Source organism: Varanus komodoensis, unplaced genomic scaffold (assembly GCF_004798865.1).
Source record: "Varanus komodoensis strain SLA01 unplaced genomic scaffold, ASM479886v1 scaffold86, whole genome shotgun sequence".
Taxonomy (NCBI): Eukaryota; Metazoa; Chordata; class Lepidosauria; order Squamata; family Varanidae; genus Varanus; species Varanus komodoensis.
In genome coordinates, this window is record NW_025336554.1 from 2,139,321 (window position 1) to 2,155,849 (window position 16,529).

The 16,529-nt window shown below is 37.2% G+C and overlaps 1 pseudogene; it reads left to right on the forward strand.

The window, feature by feature from the left end:
• Positions 1 to 10,043: 10,043 nt before the first annotated feature.
• The window catches only part of LOC123016585, a 6,956-nt pseudogene continuing 470 nt past the window's right edge, over positions 10,044 to 16,529 (forward strand).

Below are 16,529 nucleotides of genomic sequence, written 5' to 3' on the forward strand. Positions count from 1 at the left end.
TTTAACATCTGGAATGCCCAGCCCTCCTCTTTTTTGTGATTCATATCGGAGTGCTTTCTTATTCTTTTCTCTTCCCTTCATTAAAATAAACCTCCAATAATTTCTGCATTTCCTTTAATTTTTGATCATAAAACCTGATTGGAATCATCCAAAACAAAACAAAAAATTAATGTTTGGCAGATTTTTCATTTTTGTTACTGCTATTCTTCTAAACCATGATAATTTTACCTTTTCATATTTTCCTATTTTATCTTTTATATCTTTTTTTAACTTTTCATAATTTTTCATCTTTAATTCTTGACTATTTTTTGGAATATCAATTCCTAAGTATCTAATGCTATCTTCAATTTTTAATTTATATTTTTCTTTTAATATATCCAATTCTTCACTATTGTGTTTTTATAACGTAATTATTTCCAATTTTTCCCAATTTACTTGCAACCCACTGTACTTCCCAAATTCCTTTACATGTAAATATATTCTCTCTATAGTATTTATTGGATCTTGAAATGTTAACAATGTATCATCCGCAAATAAATTAATTGTAATTTCATGACATACTCCAATTCCTTCTATCTGCATATCATTCCTAATTGCATTTGCCAATACTTCCATCATTAAAGCAAATAACACTGGGGATAGGAACAACCCTGTCTCGTTCCTTGACTTAGGTTTATTGTTTCTGAAATACCATCATTTACTATTATGTTTGCCATATTTTCTGAATATAATTGATTTATTACTTTCTTAAACTTTATTCCAAATCCCAACTTCTCTATTATGATCTTGATTGTTGGTCATTCCACATAGTCAAAGACTTTAAGTATATCTAATGCTAATATATTTTGCTTCTCAATGTAAGTTAATATTTAATACTCTTCTTACTACATCTGACATTTGTTGACATCTTATCTTATTTGTTGACCACATTGATCATTCTTTATATATTTATCTATAAATTTATTCAGTTTATTTACCAATATCACTGTAAAGATCTTAACATCTTGATTAATGAGAGATATTGGTCTATAAGATCCAGGGTTTGTAAGATCCTTATTAGGTTTTGCTATCAGCACTATCAGAAATTATCTCCAAGAATTTGGAATTGTTTCCTCTTCCATTATTTTATTAAACATTATTTTCATCTTAGGGACTAATTTTTTTAAATTTTTTTAATAATATTCCACACCCAATCCATCAGATCCTGGTGATTTACCTATTTTCAGTTTATTAATCATTTCCAATATCTCTTCTTTTTCTATTTGAGTTTCCATGATTTCTTCATCCACTTCTCGAAGTTTACCCTTTAAATTCTTTTCTGTATATATCTGACTTTCTTTCAAATCTATTTCATTAACCTTATATAAATTTTCAAAAAACCTTTGAAAAGTTTTTCTTTCACCTTGTTACATCTTTCTCCTGTTTCGTTCTTTATAACTCCTTTTTTTTTTTTTTTTTTTTGACTTGTGTTTCTCTGGCCAGCATTTTGAATATTTATTACTATTTTCTTAAAATTATCTTTTCAAGTAAATTAGATTTCTTTGAACTTGTTCTATTTCAATATTTTGTATTTCTTTTCTTTTTGCTGTTAATTCTAGCATATTTCCCCCCTACTTTTAAAATATTTTTCTTGAATTCTTTAATTTCTTCTTCTAATCTTGTTATATAATGCTCTTTTTGTTTTTTTAAACTATATGAATATTTTATTCCTAGTCCTTTTACCACTGCTGTATTACAACCTCTTTTTTCATTTATTTCCCATATTTTTAAAATCCTTTTTCAATTTTTATCTAAAATCTCATTTTTAAAAATCCTTAAATCTATCCTCCATCAATTTGCCTGTCTATATTCATATTTTATTTCCATAGTTTTCATATTTTAAATTTTAAATTACTTTTATATTTATTTTATGAATATTTTAATTACTCTTATATCTGCAGTAACTATATTGGACAATATTTCTGGTGTTACAAATCTATTCTTGTAAAATTTTTATGTCTATTTGAATAAAATGTATAACTTTTTCATTTTGAATCTGATGTGATTCTTCCTGCCATAGTTATATACTTAAATAATTCTGACATATTTTTAAAGGGTTTCTGGAACAATATTCAAAAGCATGTTCTTGGGATTCATAGAAAACTTAATTATAAAGTTTTTCTGCATTTCTGCATGTATCAGTTTCCAAAATCTTTGTGATACTGTGTAATCAACATTTCCAAATCTGTCAAATCTCTTAAAATACCTTCTCCTGGTTGTATTTCCACCTTCAGTCTTGAATCATTTGATGGTAAACAAGCCAATGTATATTTTCCCCTTCATCTTTCAGTTGTCATCAAGATTTATTTCATCCTGATTGGTTAATAACACATTGATAGGTCATAAGATCCTTATTTTTCCTTGTGTGTTTTTCATGTGCTTCAACTGGAGACATCAGGAGGAAGATGGGTGGACTATTTTTTTTTCCTCATAGAATACCAAAATTTTTATTAAACTATCTCTTAGCCCATGGTTGTTATTTAAGATCACTGCCTTCTTCACTGATGATTTAGCCCATAAAAGATTAATTTTTCCATCTTCAAGATCTGCAGTTTCCAACTTCACTCTCCTGTCATTAGCATTTAGAATCCAATATGCAATGTATATCAGGCTGGCTGCATAATAATATCGCTTCAAATTAAGTACAGCAAGGCCTCCTCTCTGCTTTGAATCCTGTAGAATTTTAAATCTGATCCTTGGTTCCTTGTCATTCCAAATAAAACTATTTAATTGTCTCTGCAAATCTTTGAAAACTTTTTCCAGATTCACAATTGGTATTATCTGGAAAAGAAAGTTCAGTTGAGGTAAAACATTCACTTTTACATTTGAGATTCTCCCCAGCCAAGATGCTTTTAATTTAGCTTATTTTTGTAAGTACTTTTGAATCTTCATCCAAGTTGTTTGAAAATTGTCTTGGAAAAGTGCATCATTATGTCCTGTGATGTTTATTGCTAAGTATTTAACTGGCTTTGAAGTTATTTCACATCCTGGGATTATTTTTATATTTCCCTTTTCTTCTTTCGTTATGAACTTTAATATAATTTTTTCTTATTGATTTTATATACTGAATAAAGTCCAAATTTTTCAACTTCCTCCATTATATGCTGCATGGATTGATGTGGATCCAGAATAGTCAGGATTCTATCATCTGTGTAACATTTTATTTTGTATTGTCCTCCACCTGTTTTAAAGCCTTTAATTTTTATTGTATCCTGTCTTATCTTATTTTTGCTAAGATTTCCAATACATATTAAATAAAAGAGGCAATAAAGGGCATCCTTGATATGTTCCCTTCTTCATTTGAAAGCTGTCAGTTAATACAACATTGAGTAGAATCATCGCATATTGTCGAGCATAAATTGCCTGCATCAAAAATTCAAAGATCTTGAGACTCATTGTAAATGTTGAAGGGTTTTCATTAGAAAAGATGAAGCCACATTATCAAAAGCTTTCTCTGCATCCAGAAAAATAAATGCTGGGATTTTTTTTCTTCATTTTCTTCTTAATCCATTCTATTGCATCAATCACAAAACATATATTGCCTTACATATTTCTTTTAGGGACAAATGCAGTTTGGTCTGTATGGATCTGTTTTTCTATACACTTTCTTAATCTTTCTGCCATTATTGAAGTGAAAAGTTTATAATCAACATTTAATAATGAAATAGGTCAATAAGTGTGTTGAAACATATGATCATTGCCCTTCTTATATATCAATGATATATGAGCTTCTTGCCATGTTGGTGGCAGTAATCCTTCTTCTTTGATTCCATTATTTACTTCTTGTAGAGAGAAAATTAGTTTTTCCTCTAAGTATTTATACTACATAGCAGTACATCCATAAGGACCAGGTGCTTTATCTTTTTTCAATTTGCTGGTAGCTTGTGATAGCTCTTGAATAGTGATAGTATCATTGAATATTTTTCCCTGCTCTGGAGTACATTTCTCAAGTCCTGTTTCTTCAAAATATTTCTCCATCTCATTTTCTGAGGTTGATTTTTTGTACAGCTTTAAAAAAAAATGAATTGTTCACAAATTTCTTTTTTCACATGTGTTATACCATTATCCTTCTTCACTGTGGTTATGGATCTTCTTTCCATTTCCTTCTTGAGACACTAGGCTAGATATCTCCCAGCTTTGTTTGCATGTTCAAAATATGTCTGCTTCAACTTCTCAATTTCTTGTGTATCTCCTCAGTCTCTAACATACATAGCTGATTAATTGTCTGAGTTCAGTTTGAGTTAGTTTTTCTTGGGTGTGGAGGGGGGTTGTGTGTGCATGTGTAGACTTCTCTCTTTTCCTTAGACATTGTTTCTTAAAAATATCCTCTCATATAAACTTTACTGGCTTCCCATATTGTAACTGTGGATACATCATTGGTATTATGTAATCTGAATAATTTTCCAGTACTTCTTTGACTTTGTCAAAATGTCTTCTTGTAGAAAAAGATTATCATTAAGTGCCCATCTTCTTCCTCCAACCTGTTCTTCCAGCCATATTGTCACCAATGCATTATGATCAGAAAGTAAATTAGATAGGATCTTTACTGCCTCTAAATTTATAATTAAACTTTTAGATAGCCAACACATGCCAATGCTTGAATATGTCTGATGTCTGTCAGAAAAAATGCTATAATCCCTAACTACAGGATTTTTGAATCTCCATGCCTCTTGTAACTGCAACATTTCCATGTTGTTAAATCTTGTTGTAATCTACCACCTCTTGCTGTTTTGACTTATCCATGTTTAGATCAAAAATTCCATTCATATCACCAATAAGCAAACATTCTCCTTCTTGGAAATAAAATATTAATTTCTTCACAACATTTTTCTTTTGTATCATTTGGCAAATAATCACTGATGATCTATTAGTTTTCCCACTTGGAAATCTAATCTTCAAAACAATAAACCTTCCCTATGGGTCTTTAAATTCTTCTACCACATTTAGTCCTTGATTACTAATATAAACAATGACTCCCTCCTTTATAGCATCTGCTGAAGCTGCACAAAGTTTCTGCTGACTTCCCCCAGCTGAAATGAACTATTATTTTCAAATTTTTAAGAAAACAGAGGGCAGATATAATATGGGAACATTAATCTATAAGGCGATGACTATAATGTTTTGATATATGGACAGGCGGAGGTATATACACAATGTTTTTACATGCATAAGTTTTGCATATTTGGTCCATTCTTGTTAAAGCCTCAGAGTGATTGCTAGGAATTTGTACAATTGCAATACAATGGAGACACACACACAAGGCACACACAACCTGAAAAATAATGTTATTCCAGGTTGTCATCTTGCAGACCCCTTTTCAGGCACCCATGGAGGTGCCCATGAATGCCATGAAATGCCATTCAATACAATCTCTGTATTGTAGTACTGCTGAGAAGATTGTTGAGGTTATAGATGCATGAATGTCCTCATTATTTGGCATTTCTCCTCTCCTTTTGTATCTCCTTAGTTCCTTTATGGCTCTGCACCAGTGATGAATGACAAAACCCCAGGCCTTTCCTTCTACAACATGACTCCTAGGGAGTTCCTTCAGTATGCAGGGATTCTCTCTTTGCTGCTACATTTCGGGTGGACATGGATTGGGACAGTCGTTACGGATAATGACAATGGAGAGCGATTTCTCCAAATGATAGTCCCAATGTTTTCTGAGAGGGGTGTCTGCTTTGCCTTCATGGAAAAAATCCCTGAAATTACTCTTGGCAGGGATATGAAAAACATTTTGGAGAAAGGAGCAAAGATATGTGATAATATTGTGGACAGCACAGCCAAGGTATTGGTGGCAAATGGAGAATCCCATTCCATGGCATTCTTTAGATTCTTACCTTATCTATTAGAACAAGAACATGTGGTTAAAATACCAATTGGTAAAGTAATGATTGCAACAGCTCAGGTCGAGTTCACATCATTTGTCTTTCAAAGGAAATGGGACACAGACTTTCTGCATGGTGCTCTGTCTTTCACAATTCAATCCAACCATGTCCCAGGTTTTCAAGAATTTCTCAAGACAAAAGATCCTTCCAGTCCAAAAGGAGATGGATTTCTTAGGTCCTTCTGGCAACAGACTTTCAGTTGTGTATTCCCAGATCCATTTCTGAGCAAAGCAGTTGGGAATATCTGCACTGGGGATGAAAAACTGGAGTGCCTTCCTGCAATTTTTTTTGAAATGAGCTTGAATGGCCACAGCTATAATGTCTACAATGCTGTCCATGTGGTGGCCCATGCCTTACATGCCATGTCTTCATCTGGTCTGAAGAACAGAGGAATGGTGACCAGAGGTGGATGGACATTTCAGAACCAAGCGCATTGGCAGGTAATGGACTCACTAGCCTCATGTGGTAGAGAACCATAGCTATGTAGATAGCAAAATGAATCAATACAATGTAGGAAAACTCATTCTGTTCACATTTTAATAATAAGGTCCTAGAAGTATTTGTGTTTGAAAGAACATTTAAAATATTCTCCCTCACATGAACTGCATTTGTAGAATGTTTGGAAAATTGACTCTCACCTCAGAAGAATTTAATCAATCCTTTGAAAGTCCTTCAACTTATCACCTTATATTAAAGGGGATAGAGGAAAAATAAGACTAGTTCCTGTCATCCAGTGCAAGTAGTTTTCTCCTTCTGCCTGCCTGATTCCTCCCACAGTTTTCTAAGTGTCTTCCTTTCCAATCCAGCTCCATCATTTTCTGAAGGCCGTTCCATTTAACAACAGTGCTGGGGACGCGGTTTCTTTTAATGAGAATGGAGAGTTAGTAGCTGAATTCGATGTGATCAACTGGATTGTGTCCTCAAACCAATCCGTTCAAAGAGTGAAAGTTGCGAGGGTGGATGCCCAGGCTGTGCCAGGCCAAACATTCACCATCTGTCCAGTTGCCATAACATGGAACAGCTGGTTCAATCAGGTTTGGCTCTTGGCAGTTTCACACAATCTACACATCTGAGTATTACTCAGGCTCAGTAGTTCCATGGGCATTTTATTTCATTTGACAATGATAGACCTGGAAAAATACATAAGTGGTACTGGATAGCACAATACATGATGCAGTGTGTGAGGTCCAAAAAGCTTCCCACCTGGTTCCTGTGCTGCTGAATTAACCAACTGAAATAGTTGAAGGAAAAACAACATGAAATAAATTTGTATTAAGTCCCTATTGTTTTGAAAAGTGTTAAATCATAGCTGTTTATGAAGTTTACTCTGTTTCGTTATGAAACTTGGTAACAGGCAATTGCAAAGATATTTTCAGATCAAGGCATATTCAAAGTTAGGACAGCACACTGAAAGAAAGAGAACTTAATTTTAATGATTAACCTCTCATTGCTTTCCATGGGACTGCTCTAAGAATGACTAAGATTTTAATGAGTCTATAGCAAATTGTACCATGTTCAGTCTTTTCCTTTGCTGTATTTGTTCTTTTTTATTTCTCTATTCTTTTGGGGATGGGTGAAAATGTTTCATATATTTTCTACGATATTTTTCTAATCTAAAAAGTGTTTTCATATTTGGGCTGGAAAGAACCTGTTCTTAGAACAATCTGAGTGTGGAAGAAAACTGTAGAAAGAAAGTGTGGAAGAAAGGAGAGCCAGTGTGGTGTAGTGGTTAAGAGCATGGGACTGGGACTCAGACTATCTGGGTTCTAGTCCCCGCTCAGCCATGGAACCAACTGGGTGACTTTGGGCCATTTACAGACTCTCAGCCCAACCTACCTCACAGGGTTGTTGTTGTGGGGATAAGATGGAGGAGGAGAATGATGTAAGGTGCCTTGAGCCCTTTGTAGGAAAAAGGCAGGATATAAATCGATAAATAAATAAATAAATAAATGGGAAACGGACAGTTTTTCCTCTTCCTATGAAGACATTAGGTGGATACATCTCAAAAATGTAAATCTCAATCTCTGTGTGAAGGAGTAGCTAGTTGTCAGTTAAGGTTGTCACCTCTTTTCTCTCTGACAGGCTTCTGATCATTAGCAGCATGTCCCTTTTCTCTTTGGCTAGGACAGATGAGTAAAAATGTCATTCAGATCTAATTGTATTTGGTAAGAATCATCCAAGTCCACAACTTTCTTCACATTTGAGATGGAAAGAATAAATGTTTCAATATTCCAATGCTAGAGAAGGCATTCTTCCTTTTTCACCACCAACACTACTACAAATACCACAGTAATACTAACTTGGTGCTCGCTCTCGCTCTGCATTTTCACTTTTTATATTGAACTCAAAGTAGCTTAAGTAATTCTATTTACTTAATAGAATTAAGTTTAATAATTCTATTAAGTTTATAGAATAGTTTAAGTAATTCTATTTTGAGAAGAACCTCAATCCCAGCGTAATCACTGTGAAAAGGTTGTGCTGCCTTAATTTGCTTTTGATTGGTTTTCTATGTTAGCCTGCTACACTGTGATCCAGAGCATTAGCAGTGGGGAACTGCAGGACAGGTGGAGAAAAGTGGGCCACTGGGGGGCAGTGTCAGCATTCAGAGCCTCTAGGTAGTCACAGTCTCTAAATGAGCCATTCAGGTTGCTTGCTTCTTATATTACAGTTTGATTTCTCCTTTTGGCACCATGTATGCATCTGGCCAACAGTTTTATGCTGCCACACGAGCAATTTGGCTGGATGGGGGATGCCATTAAGTTCAAGGGGATGCCTATAGCATGTCCTGGTGACAGCCCCTTTTGGGCACCATCATCTCAACTCCCATAGAAATGTTTGGAATTGAGGGAGGAAAGACGCACAACAATTTTACTTCTGGCAAATCATGTGAACTTCTCCCTTTAAAAAAATAAAAAGGGGGTGTTTGCTTTGAGAAGTGCTTCCAAATTCCTGGATTTATGAGTTTTGATGCAAACTAGAAGATGTGTATCTTTTGATTTAAAAAACTCCATAAAATGCATTCCTTACATATACAAAGTTGCATAAAAACTTAACAAAAATGGGAGCACACTGAAATGTAATTTTGAGAGAATGTAGGAAAACTTGAAACATAGTGTTTGTCGCAATCCTAGGAGGAACTGGGTAGATCAGGTCATTCATATAGGAACCTGAAACCCAGTTTTTGCCCCACATTTGCATTTCCTTCACAAGCAGGTGGGAAGCATGCATGCAGGTTCTCTCCATGACACGGTCATCTAATCAACTAATGATTACCAAGGAATCAACTAATGATTACCAAGTCTGGGAGAGCACACTTTCAGAAAGGTTGCACCTGGGGTTCTTAGCAAAGAAACTGCAGAACTGGAAGAATTTCGATGAAGAATTATCATGATTCTTATTCTCCTTCTCCCTTGATGACTTAGGTACAGCCTCTATCTGTGTGCAGTGAGAGCTGCAATCCTGGTTCTATGAAGAAGATCAAGGAAGGGGAGCCATTTTGCTGCTAGAATTGCATCCCATGTCCCAAAGGGAAGATTTCAGAAAGTAAGGGTAGGCAGCATTAAGATCTACATCTATTCTGAATATATTTGATAAAACTAGATCAGGTATGGAAAAGATATTTCTTCTGTATTTGACATGTTTTTAGATGAGGCCAGGTGGTATGAGATGGAAGATGCTAAATGGGGGGAGGTTGTTGGTATGTGAGTACATGTGTTTGGATGTGGTTTTAACTTGAACAAGCCTACGATTAAAAACACTTTGTCAAGAAAGTGCTGAATTAGGGCTCCCCCAACCCTGTTCCATGAATGACCCTTCATCTTCAATAACTTTATGGTAGCCCAATACAGTAAGATCACCTTCACGCTGGAAATAGCTACTGTATTTGTCTCATGCAGATGGGGGAGAATTCCCTTTAAATATGTTTGTAATAGGAAATCAACAATCTCATCATATTCACAGTGGAAAATACTTGAGGCTTTACGGATGTGGATGCAATGAAATTAATGGATTTTCTGCTATAAGAAGAATGCAATTCATCGGAGAGGTTGATGTAGCCTGTTGGTGAGACCTGTAGAATACATGTGAACATGTATGCATTTATTTTTTTCCTCAGATATGCCTTACTGTTATTCATGTGAAGATGAAAAATACCCGAGCAAACGCAAGGATTTCTGTATTCCAAAGTCAGTGAACTTCTTTTCCTATGAAGAACCTTTGGGCTTCACTTTAACCTCTTTTGTTATTCTCTTCTGCTTGACCACAGCTCTGGTGCTGGGAATATTTCAGAAGCATCACAAGACGCCCATCATCAAAGCCAACAAGCGGCACCTCACCTATGCTCTTCTCGTCTCCCTCCTGCTCTGCTTCCTCTGCACACTGCTCTTCATCGCCCAGCCACACAAAATGACGTGCGTCCTGTGACAAACTGCTTTTGGCATCATCTTCTCAGTGGCCGTGTCTTGTGTGCTCACAAAGACAGTCATGGTGGTTTTGGCCATCAGAGCCACCAAACCAGGATGCAAGCTGAAGAAGTGAATGGGGAAGAGACTGACCAACACCCTCCTTCTTTCCTGCTGTCTTCTTCAGGCTGGGATCTGTCTTGCCTGGTTGGCAACTTCTCCTCCTTTTCCAGATATGGACATGCATTCAGCTGCTGAGGAAATCATCCTGGAATGTAATGAGGGATCCATAACGATGTTTTACTGTGTCCTGGGCTATCTGGGCTTCCTGGCAATGGTCAGCTTCATTGTGGCTTTCCTAGCCAGGAAGCTGCCAGACAGTTTCAATGAGGCCAAGTTCATCACTTTCAGCGTGTTGGTCTTTTACATTGTCTGGCTATCCATTGTGCCTTCCTACCTGAGCACCAAAGGAAAATACCTGGAGATCTTTTCCATCTTAGCCTCCAGTTCTGGCCTGCGGGTTTGCATCTTCTTCCCCAAATGTTACATCATTTTACTGAGACCTGAGCCGAACAAGAAGGAACATTTAGTAAGGAGAAGAGTTTGAAAAGTTTACCTGTCTACACATTTTGCTGCAGTTTGCAGTCTACCCATGTAGCCATTTTTGTTTGGTTTTATTTTGTGTCTTTTGCCAAGAGACAGATTTCTGCACATATTTTGTCTTTTGTCTCTACCTTCTCACACGAGTGTACGGAAATGAGTCCCTCACATGCAAATCAATTATGAAATAGTGTTTTCATTTCCCGGAGGGCCTCTGTTGAGGAAGGCCAGCCTGCTCTATTTCCATGGACTATAGAAAAGCTTTTTGGTTCAGAAAGCAGAATTCTAGGGCCTAATTTAACCACTTCATGCCTTCTATGCATGGTTAGACTTGTGAGAGGTGATCAGTTTGACTATTAATCAGATACTATTTTGCACAAAAGGAGGACATTGGAGGCTTGTGACTTTTCTTCCCTGCATGGTATATTTAGGCAAAGTTCAAGGTGATTGTCTGCAGCATCCCTAGAGTGATGGACATTTGGTCATCCCTCACCTGCCTTGGAATTTAGTCCTGAGAGAAATTAAGTCAACTCTCCCCTTCCTGTCCTCTTAATGCTCTCCTCTTGGAATTTCTGCTACCCCTCTGGGCTACTGGAGGAAGGGCTACAAAGTCAATTAGAACGAAAGCTGCCAATTTCAGTGATGGAATTGAGTGATGGAGGGAAGATAGCTTTCTTAATCACTTTGTGGGCAGAGGCTCAGAGTTACAAGGGGTTTTCCAGTAGTCTGCATGTTTTCCGAACAGGAAACTCCTGAGTGCAAAAAGAAGCATAAAGTTCCACAGGAGTAGTGGCTTCAGCTTTGTCAGGACACAGGTAGGTCAGAAAATCAGTGCAGATTCATTCCAGGAACCTCTCCAGTGAAACATTCTATTTCTCCCAGTGGCCACTCATGTAAACATGGAAAACCAGAGGACATCAGGAGAGCAGTAACCCCACTTCTACAAGGATGGATTAGGGTCACTATGATATTGGTTCCCTTTCAGAGTGATCTTTAACTTAGAGGTGGGCTTCTTGACAGCTGCTGCACACTGACCTGATGCTTTCATTGGCTACCCAACATGCCTCCACCACAATTTTCTTGATATCTCACCACCAGCTTAGGCATCGTTCCTGTACTAGTGAAGTTACCTCAAACCTGTTACCAGTGCAGAACGGGAGTCCTCCTTGGTGAGGAGCTTGTCAAGGGCTTTTCAAACCCCACATAAACAATGTCTGCAGATTCACATCATTCCCTATGCTCATTGTCACTGTAATGTATCCCTTTAAATTGAATGAAGAGGAATTACGCTTGTACAAGTTATCTGTATTCTTTCCCAGCAAGATTTAACCTTCTATATCCTTGAGAATTATGTTTCATAAAATGGTGAACCATTGAACCAACTGGCTTGCCATTTTCTAATGCCCCCTGGGTTCTCATGCTCTTCTGTTCAGACTGTCGAATTCATTTCTATTCTCATAACTACTAGAAATCAATTTGGAGCATTTCATGAGCCCTACAGGTGAATACATTGACAGGTGTGGATTGGCAAGTTGAGAATGGATTCTGCTCTTTCCAGTCTGGTATGTATGCAGAAGCCTTCAGCATCTAGGCAAGCATAATATGGGGATAAGCAACCCCTTTGAGTCCATGAGTTCATCTAACCAGAAAATGGGTAGATAATATTGTTTTGGTTCTGAATTCTGAAGGAACAATGAGGTAGGCAAATCACATAAATCTGTACATAAGTAAAAGCCAGCTGTGTTGGCCCATTAAATAGGAATCCAAAATCCTCAGGATGTAATGGATCACATTACTGCACACATAGCCTGATGGTCAATTCTGGGTTGTTTTTTTCTGAGTGCTGAAGGAAGAATGAGGTTTGCAAATCAGATAAGTATGTATGAAAGGGAAAATAGGTTTGTGGGTCCATGAAAAAGGAATCCAAATTCCATGGAAAGCACCCAGTCACACACACATACACACACAGCCTGATGATGAATCATGGACAACTCAATTGCTTACACAATAATTTAAAGATTTTTGCTGGACCTAATAAATGTATTATTTCCAGTTTACATGGAACCACAACACAGAAGGAGTGGGGAATTAAATTCCCATCCCATACACAGCTTTTAATCTGCTTCCAGAAATTTAGTGTGAGTGGAAAGATGCCATTGGCAGTGGAAGGCAGAACATTGCAAAGGAAACAGCTGAAGAGGCTCGATTGACCTCTCTGCCCACTCTGTTCCCATTTCAAATTGGAATTGTGTACATTAAAACCACAGTAAAAGCAAAATCCCCCATGGGGTTCATGATGAATGCTCAGTACAGCTTCAAATTTCTGCATTCCTTTCTAATGATTACTTCCCATTTCATCAATGAAAAACAACACCTGTTTTGAACTTCAGCATACCATACAACAATTTGCTGTATTTTCTTTAGATTGCCTAAAAGAACGTTCTGTTACTACTCAACACCCTGTAGATTTCGAATGAACAAAACAACTCTACTTGGCTGTCAATGACCGTGGCAATATATACAGTGATCTTTAGTCATAGGGATTAATAGGGACAGCACTGCTCTGAACTAGCCTACATTTGTAATCTCAGGGCTCTGCATGAGAATGAGTGGATTTACATGAAGAACAGAGTTTTGTCCTTCTACTCCTAATGGGCGAATTAGGAGTGCTGTTGCTGAACTTGCTTCTCCAAATAGGAATCAAGGCTAATGAGGAAAAATGCAAGACTCATGAGCTGCAACCTCCTCTTCATGAGTATTCCCAATCCAGTGATCTCATGATTGGTGCCATTGCTTCTCTGTCCTTCCTCATTCCTGATGCATTCATCTTCATTGAAGAACCCCCACAATCATTGCTTGATGAACTTCTGTAAGGAGTTAATATTTTCTTTTTTCTTTTTATCTGCTCATCACTCAAATTTGTCATAGCAGATGCAACCTCTGAACAATGGCATGGGCACTTCAGAAAGCTCATATTATTAAAGGAATATAGAAAGTTTTGTTCTGTATAGCCAAGAGGATGCATTTTGCTATGAATTTAAGCTCCTCGATCATTGTACTTTTGCTTGGAACATTTCACATATCCTTGTGTTGTCATTTATTTCATCCTCCAATTTCTGTCCTACACAAGATTCTTGAGAATTTCTTCCCTTTCTTTTATGTCTCTCTTACTATCTATTTTCAGTCACCTCTCTTTTTTTATTCTGTCCTCTCTAATGGAAACTGGATAATATCAATATTCAGGGGATTTGATCAGCTTTTCAGGAGAAGTAGACTTCTCTTTCCCTTCCTTCCCATAGCAGTCCCACTGGACCCTCTGATTTGTGGCAGAATGAACAGAGGGGGAACTCCAAAATCAGAAAAGATTCTACCATGAGTGGAAGTTCCATGCTTTTAGAGAGGCCAAACACTGGCCAGGACAAATCTAGCCCAGGACAAATGTTCTCTGTTCGAATTTGAAACAATTGTATTAGAAGTCTCCGTCTCACTAGGAAGTTGTTATAATCAGTGTGGTGTACCCTGTACTCTCTGCTTGGCTCCATCACAATCATTTTCACTGTGGGGTTTTTTGTTTTTGTTTTTGATACCTAGTAAATGTTGTTCTAACTGGGACTATAAGATGAAAAGACAAATGAGTCTTTTAAACTCCTAAATCCCAATGACTGAACATGCCCTTCCAGATAAAATGTAGGACATTCCTCTACCACCATGCCTCACACCTTTCATGTGATTCTCATAAGCCCCTTTAGTGGAAAACAGATGAGTTTCTGCCATGGAGTGATAGGATCATGACAACATGTTCTGAAATGCTTCACCTGAGAAGTAGCTTCATTGGAATCTGGTAATTTCACTCTAAGTTGACAGAAATAGGATGACACTTTTCAATTCATTGACCATGAAAAAGGCATGGTCTATTTGAAACATGAATATCAACCTTGGCTAACTGTGTTAGTTTTGGGTTGGTCAAAGTAAGCCAGAGATGAGCTGAATATGCTGATACTCATGATGCCAAACCAGTGTCAGTGTCTTACAAAGTATTGTGTAAGGAATGTTCTAATACAAGTGGTGACTTTGTTGCTTCTAGTGTGGTGCCAAAGAATTACCAGCATATCCTGGCCTTGACGTTTGCAGTGCAGGAGATCAATGACAATCCTCACATTTTACCCAACCTCACCCTGGGCTTCCACATCTATGACAGCTATTTCACAGCCAAGTGGACTTATCAGGCCACCTTGCTACTGATATGCACAGCAGGAAGATTAGTCCCAAACTACAAGTGTGACATCCAGCAACATTTGACGGCAGTCATCGGGGGACTGGACACCCAAACCTCCCTTCACATAGCAATTCTCTTGGATAACTATAAGATTCCACAGGTGGGGAGCATGTCTCTCCATTAGGATGGGGAATGTGATTCTACATATTTCTCACATTCAGTTTGTTCTATCATTTGTGCATTTGTGCTTTGGAGATTTCTACATTAGAAACATTTCTATTGTCTGTATCTTTTGGATGAGTGACAAAATGAAAGGTGAAGAACTATCTGGAATATGGGGATTTTTGCTGGACTGTGTTCTTTTTTGAGGACTTGGATCTGAGAATGGAGGGTCTAGGCAGAATCTCAGGCCACATTCATATAAACATCTGGTTCCATTTTGAAATGCCACAGATACTGTTCCTCTTCTTTCTTCCTTGCTCTAGCTGTCCCAAGGCAAGGCAAGATTGCAAGGAGGGGCAAGTTTGCCATTTTTATGTAGATGATGCTAGTGGTGCCCAACTTTTTTGGATCCCAGAACATATTTGTGTATTTGAGAAAAAGGATGTCAATGAGTGCACCACTCTTTTGATACCTCTCTGTCTCATGTACAGATTCTAACATGTGCCTTGTTTTGATTCTGTTGCATCCTGCAAACCTGCTTCAATAAGCAAATGCCTAGATCGGAACATTGCCTATATTGCAATGCAGGGAATACTTTGAAACACAGGTTTAAGCAACTTGTAGTTGCTTTTTTGTTTTCAGGAGAAGATTATGATTTTGCTCTGAAAAATCATACATTGTTATTAAATAATCCAGTTATTTCAGGGAAATTAACATATCAATTAAATACTTTCTCCATGCCCGCTACATTACTAAAAATTGATATTGCAAAACTGAGAGGGAGTAGGCCAATGACTACAATGCATTCATATATGGACACAGTACATACAGTCCACAAATACATATTTAGGTATTTGGAACACTCTTGCTGAAACCTTAAAATTACTGCAAGGAAGTTGTTAGCTTGCCATACAAATCCATGGACACAAGCACATATATGGAAAAAATAAATGACATAATAGGGTCCCTTATTGCAGAACCCTTTTCACGCACCATTGGAGGTGCCCACATGTGTCATGACACACTGGAAATACCAGAATGATGATATCGCTGAGAGGATTGTAGTGATTATATGTGCTAATGTTTTGAAATCATCAAAGCTGCTACAGATAACTCCTTATTATATTGCATTTCCCTATGACCTTCTTGTATCTCCTTAGCTGATATATGGCTCTGTACCAGTGATGAATGATAAAACCCCAGGCCTTTCCTTCTACAATATGA